The sequence below is a fragment of the Microcebus murinus genome, chromosome 25 (genome assembly GCF_040939455.1).
Source record: "Microcebus murinus isolate Inina chromosome 25, M.murinus_Inina_mat1.0, whole genome shotgun sequence".
In the NCBI taxonomy this organism is placed as follows: Eukaryota; Metazoa; Chordata; class Mammalia; order Primates; family Cheirogaleidae; genus Microcebus; species Microcebus murinus.
In genome coordinates this window covers 23,241,017-23,248,073 of record NC_134128.1, presented here as the reverse complement: position 1 = coordinate 23,248,073, position 7,057 = coordinate 23,241,017, and positions in this window count along the sequence as shown.

Sequence of the window (7,057 nt, the reverse complement as noted above, 5' to 3'; positions counted from 1 at the left end):
CTAAGGATCCCAGAAAAGAAAAAAATGAGTTTGCCAAAACTTAACGCAAAGTCAAAACCCTGGCAACGTATCAAAATTTCACAAGTTCTCTGGTGTGTTTGCTCTGGGGAGGCCGAGGGGGGAAACTTCTCCTTTGTCCTCGGAAGGTTCCCTGAAAATCAACTGACAAAAGGCAGATTATTAGGAGGAAGGGCATCGAATTAAGGGGGTAACCGCAGAGTGGCCACCCCATCCCCGACAAGGGACGCAGAAGCTTATATACCATCCTGAGGTTACCAAAATCACAGGGGCTCAGAGCATGGCCAGGAACAGGCTGTGGCAGGGATTCAGGTTGTGGGGCCAGACTGGGCAAGGGAGGGAGAGGAGAGCAGGCCTGGTGGCAAAGGTGGTCTCGTTACGTGGACGGAACCCCACAGGCAGCAGCCCTCAGAGAGAGCAGACGGTGGGTATAAAAGGGTCAGGTCTCAGGCATCCCTGCTACACCTGGATGAGGTAAGGCCTGTCAGGGAAAGCCCGGTGGCATCAGTGCCCCACAAGACAGCTTTGCAGAGATTCTCTGTTTGCAGGCCCTCTGAACAGCCACCGTAAACTATGTCAGACTGTATTCTGGGGTGAAATATTTTGGTTTCATTCCATTCCTGTTTGTCTTTTCTTAAGAAAAAAGGCCCCATGTCTGACTTCCTGACTCAGCATCTCCCGGGGCAAGGCCCAGGCACTTGCATTTCTTAAAATCTCTGCAAGGGATTTTGACATGCCGCTGAGTTAAGGGCCCTCTCTGGCCACAGTGACATTCATCCCTTTGCGCGGCAATCTTCACGGACCAACCGCTCTTCATCCCAATCCCAGATGCCTGGGACACGTCCCTGCCCGGCACAGGCTGCTCCCCGGAGGAGCGGGTGTCCTCTGTCTACCGACTTTTCTTTTCCGCATTGCACTGTGAGGTGTCAGGGGACCCTCTCCTGACACTAGCCTCACCTCCCGTTGTCTCCTTCACTGTACTTGGTGGTTATGCTAAAGCTAGGACTAGTTTTCAATTCTTACTGCCTCTCGTGGTCTTCACACCCGCCTGGCCCAGATTCCTTACAAACCTCTCTTGGTTCTGTGTTCTGAATCAGATTGTCTCAGTTTTAGGGACCCAAGCTTCTGCCATCCTCACCACAGCCACCACAGCCCACCACTAGCGTCAACTTGCTGAAGTCAACATAGGGAAGCAGTAGATTCTGTAGGTTCCTGCCCTGAGTCCGGACACAGCTCAGACTCGAGCATCCTGTCCGATCTTCTCAATTTGTTGCCATAGTTGCCCTCCTGGAGCCTCCCCTTGCATAGCTTTCCGTGAACTGGAGGCCCGGCCCATTCCTCTTCCTGGACGGGTTTCATTGTCTTTGGATCCATACTCATAGCCTGGTGGCATCTTTGTATCTGTGAAAATAGACATGTTACCTGTTGAATTTACTTTTATTTTGATCCACCTCTTCCCACCTGAAGACGCTCTAGAGAATGACAGTTGTTTGCACAGTTTTCTCTGGCATCCCATTCTAGCCCAAAGGAAATGCAGGGTCGGGATGTTTTTTTGTTCACGCATGTTTTGTTTGTTTAGTTGAGGGCGGAGGAGATTTCACCCCACAATATGACACCTTGATATAAACAGTATGTTGAATTAAAGGCCCAGGAGGTCGACAGCCATGCCGATTGTGTCAATCTTGAGCCCAGAGAACCTTGCCAAGTCTGCAAGCCCCAAGGCCTGGGCTCCAGCCTTCCCAAGAGCATTGTGAAGAATTAAAGATTCTCTGATACTCCCCCTGGTTGGGAAGTGGGCAGAATGTCCCCTCCCCTTGGGTCTGGATAGTAGCCCCCGCCTGCTGTGATTCACAGGGTGCAGCAGAAGTGAAGCCACGTCATTGTGTTCCCACCTTTAGGGGACCGTCAGCTTCCACCTGGGGCTCTGGGAGCCCCAAGTTACCAGCGAAGTCCAACTGCCTGCTGGAGGGCCCCTGGGACCGTGTGGAGAAGGAGCCCAGCCCTCCCTCCGAGGTAATTTACCACCAAAGCCTTTCTGACTCTCCCTGGGGGGCACAGAAACCCTGAGTTCCCTGACTCAAAGCCCTGGGTGTTACTACTTCAGGGCTTGCTCCTCACTCTTCCTGGTTGTTCTATAGCACCAGAACCAAAATACAAATTCCCATCCCCATAAAGCCTCACGCCACATTCGATTAACCACTCCTGACGCTCAGGCTCTTAAAGCACTGACCTGCCTCTGAGGAAACAGAGTAGAGCTGTCCTACATCCTGCCTCCACCTCCACTGTGTGGTCCCCAGGGAAGTAGCAGGACCTTGAGCTTCCTGCCCGGGGACTGCAGGATGTAGGGGACGTGTTCGTCTGCTTCTCCCTCCACCCTGACTGCTGCTGGCCTGGGAGGCTGCACTGGCGTGACCACTCTACGCTCTCTCACCGAGTGTGTTGCACGGTGGCAGTTGTCACATTCTGTAGGTGTTTGCTTTCTTGGTGATTTCCCGCGAACCCTACCTGTATAACCTGCAAGCCACACAGGAGCAGGGACTGTGTCTCTCATTTCTCTATTGCACTCTTGTTAAGAGAGCCTTGCGTGGTGCCCGACACAGAGCAGGTGTTCAGAATGTTAGTTAACTCGTGAATCAGGCTGTCCTGTTGACATCATCTTTTTTTATTTTTTTTAATTTACAAAGTTCTCATGGTGAAGCTGTATTTTTTCAAAGCCTTTGTTGGTCAAAAATAATTGTCCTTATATCAAGTCTCCGTTTATTCTCTTGCCCTCTGGGTGTCTGACTTCCCCAAGTTAGCTCTTATTTATGACTCCATTGCTGTTATAAGAAACCAGTAGATACTTCCTTTTTTTTTTTTTGTTCCACTTTGAGTCATCCTAACCAATTTCCTCTTTCTCAGCAAAGGCTTGTCACTCATACTAGATAAAAATTAGTTTTAAGAGATTCATCTTAGGAGGTGAGGAAGACTTACACCCACACAAATAAAGCATGTAGCTTCAGATTTATAGTCAGTCCTCTTTTTGACAAATGTGCCAATTATCAAAGATGTGACTCCTAGTTTCCTTATCATATTATTCTGATTAACAGCTCTGTATTCCTCGGAGAAACCCCACTCACCATGGAAAAGTGTCCTGAAAAAGCCTATTGGTGCAAGTCATTCTGTGCCTACATCTGAGTCATTCTGAACAGGACGTTTCCTTACCAGGTAAACCTGTGAAATTGGGTTACACTCTTTCCTATACTCCCAAAATCCACTCATATGAATTGTAAGGGGTTCTGGGTGCCATAGACAATTTAACTTAAGCTGAACAAACATTTATAGAACATTTTAAAGTTGACAACTCACCCCTAAAAATATCTCAATCAGTAAAAGCATGTTCTCTAGCATCTAAATCTTAATCCTTTTTCTTTAAAATCTCTGAGACCTTCTTAATCACTGAGTTGAGTCTACAGGGGATTGGGGGGGGGGGGCAGAGTCTCACTGTGTTGCCCAGGCTACAATGCCGTGGCGTCAGTCTAGCTCACAGCAACCTCAAACTCCTGGGCTCAAGCGATGCTTCTGCCTCAGCCTCCCGAGTAGCTGGTACTTCAGGCATGCGCCACCATGCCCGGCTAATTTTTTCTATATATTTTTAGCTGGCCAATTAATTTTTTTCCTGTTTTTAGTAGATACGGTATCTCGCTCTTTCTCAGGCTGGTCTCGAACTCCTGACCTTGAATGATCCTCCCGCCTCCGCCTCCCAGAGTGCTAGGATTACAGGCCTGAGCCACCGTGACCGGCCTACAGGAGATTTTTTTTTTGTGGAAAATTTTAGAGCAACACAGCTGGTAAGCATTTAACCTCACAGGAATCGATATTATTTTTATGATATTGGTGCAGTCATGACCATAAACTCATTTCTATACGGAAAAGCAATGGTATCTTGGCACCAAACTCTCTCTGTAATGATTTTGTCACATATTAACCAAGAGGCTTCCCTACTTCCCTACTGTGGGTTTCACAGACCTCGGAAACTGTTCTTCCTGGTCTGGCCGTAAATGGGCTCTGTGTCACTCAGTGCTTCCTATGTCCTGGATTATGTCCCAAATTGTTTGCCATAACTGGTTTAACTGCTTAGATTTATATTCCCAAGGGACAGCATCCTTAAGTGACCTACCCCAATAACACAGTAAAAATCACACCCACCGGCGCCATGACAGTTCACAAACACCGTGGCAACCCCCGGAAACCGCCTTACAAGGTTAAAAATGGGGAGGATTTGCCCCCATTTCAGGAATTCTCCATCTTTTTCCAAGAAAAACCATGAATTTTCCTGTGTCCCCCCACACACACTCAACATAAAATTATGGAATCAGCATAAAAGGGAAAATCTTGTTAAACTCAGAGTCTCCTCCACTGGCAGGGGTTGACCTGTTCCTTCTCTGGAATGTTCTGTTCTTTAGTAAACTTTGGTGCTTTGCTCACTTGCCTCTGCTTGGTTTGCTCATTTCCCCCATGGACTCAGTACCAGTAACCTTCTTCAGTACCGGGACTCAAGGACCAGGGAACACGGACGTGACACCTGGTCCCCACACCTGGCAACACCTGTGCAAGTATTTGGACACAACGGCTGGACTGTGTCCCTTCAAAGGACAGAGCCCACCTCCCACACCGATGGGCAGGAGTAAGAGAAAAGGCGGGTGTGGAAAGATTTACAGATCTCCTTGTACTCTGCTCCTACAGACCCTGCAGCTCAGGTTCTTGGAAATGACAGATTTTTACAGCACACTGCCTCCAGGAAAAGAGATCCTTGTCTCACACAAAACAAACTGTTTTCAGGTAAGGGAGTGAAACTGAAGCCCTTGAGGGGTGATTCCTGATCCTTGTCTCACACAAAACAAACTGTTTTCACTTTAAGGGAGTGAAACTGAAGCCCTTGAGGGGTGTTTACTGTGATCACTGCTTCCTGCTGCTCCAAGTTCAGGTCTAAATGTCCTAAGTTGGCTGAGGGACTTTGGCGTGTCCTCTTTCCTCCTCCGGAAGGAATGTCCTAGCATTTGAAAGTTGCTATCTTCCTTCCCTGCTGTGAAAATATACTAACCAATAATCAAATGCAGATAAATTAAGATGATGCCAACATATCCTTTTACAACAAATATACTGAGAAAACAATTCTTATTGATCGATTCATTCATTAGAAAAACATTTATGAAGCACCTGTAAGGTTTTGATCAACAGTGACCAAAACGGAGAGAAAAGCCAACCCTCGTGGGCTTATTTTCTAACGAGGAAAGACCCCCAAACAAAAGAAGTGAATTCTATGACAAGCTAGAAACTGGTAAACACTGAGGAAAAGGATAATGAAAGGAAAGGATACAGGAATTTCACAGAAAGAGGAATCACAATTTAAATAAACAAGATCACCAAGGCAATATTCCTCAGAAATTCCCTTTATTTCACCTTGCTCCATCTTGGACTCAAAGTCAGAATCTCTGATAGCAAATTCCAGTTCCACAGTTCATAAGGGCACGGGGCAGAACTCTGCAGGATAATTTTGTGAAAAAGAGTTTTTGAGTGAACTGAACATTTTCAGCCTAACGTAAACAAAGATGAAACGTTGACAATAATTTCAAATACTTAAGGTTTTCATACATAGTCCCCCAATCTGTTCTTCATTTACACTTAAGACACAGGATAAGAAGCGTTTATTTCACCAAGAAGGATTTCAGCTGGCCCTGGCCAAGGAATGGGAGGGACCGCACCATGGGACCCACAGGTGAGTGGACTCACACCCACTCGCACCTGGCTCTGTGAAATGCTGAGGGAACATCACACCTCGGGGAATAAAGAGTAAACGACTCTAAAGCGCAGGGAAAATATTCCACCGGATAGACAAGCTGCGCTCACTCTGCCATAATCTCCATCACCAGTATTAGCTGGGACAAAGCAAAATGAATTTTCAAGCTGGGGCCCAGCACACCTGGGCATCTCAGCAAACTGCGGTCTTTGCTGCCATCTGGTGTCTGTATTTGGTATTACAGCAGCCGGGGGCTTGGGAGAGACAATTTGCATATTAAATCAGAAAACCTGGGAGGTAGCAGAGACCCAGCTGTGTGCAGTTGTGTGGGCAGCTCTCAGGGTTTCTAACTTAATCCTGATGAGAATGGCTGGCCGCTGGAGGCCCCTTAGCAAAGTTAGGAAGGCCACTATAGCTAAAGTGTGGAGGGCTGGCCTGGAGACAAAAAGACCAGCAAGGCTGCATGTTGGTGATGCAGGGCAGCAGTGATAAGGGCTTAAAAAGACGGCTAAGTTACTAGCTTAAAGAACTAAGGGGAGACAGCATTATCAAGCCATCTAGAGAACACAGGAGAAGAAGAAAGATTCGGGAGGCGAGAGGAACAATCTCTAAAGTTGTGGGGGACTGAGTTGGAAGACCCCAAAGGATGCCCAGCTCGGAGACCCCGGTGGGCAGCGGGACGGGCAGAGCTCAGGGGCAAAGGGTGGATCTCACTTGCAGACTGGGCACCCGGGTAACGGATTTTGCACCCAGATATGTTTAATGTAATCCTTTAGTTTTCATATGCATGGTGAAATAAATTAGGTAACAATTAAGCACATTATCAAATAAATGCATAAAAATAATGTAACATGAAAATTCTGTAGCATACTATACAAATGTAATTTTTAAAAATTACAGATTTTGGCACCAAGATAGACCCGCCTTAGGGGCAGGTGGAGGTGCTCGGGGAGGTTGTGCAGACTGGGACGGAGGGTGGCGGGAGAAGCCAGGAGAGGACGGGGCAGGCAGAGCCCGCACGGGGGTGAGGAGGCAACGTTGGAGCCGTGGGAAGGGGAGCGGCAGGTTCTCACTGCACGGAAGACGGGGAGCGGTGGGAGAAACGTGTGCTGCACACGGTCAGATACTGGGGGAAGTGAGACTCCAGACTGCCAACTGAAGACACACCAGGCGGCTATTGGTGAAAGACGCCAAAGGTCTTGTTAGGCAGATAGTTAGGATCTGGGCTCTTCCCGGGGCAAGGGCTCCCTGCTCTGGTGC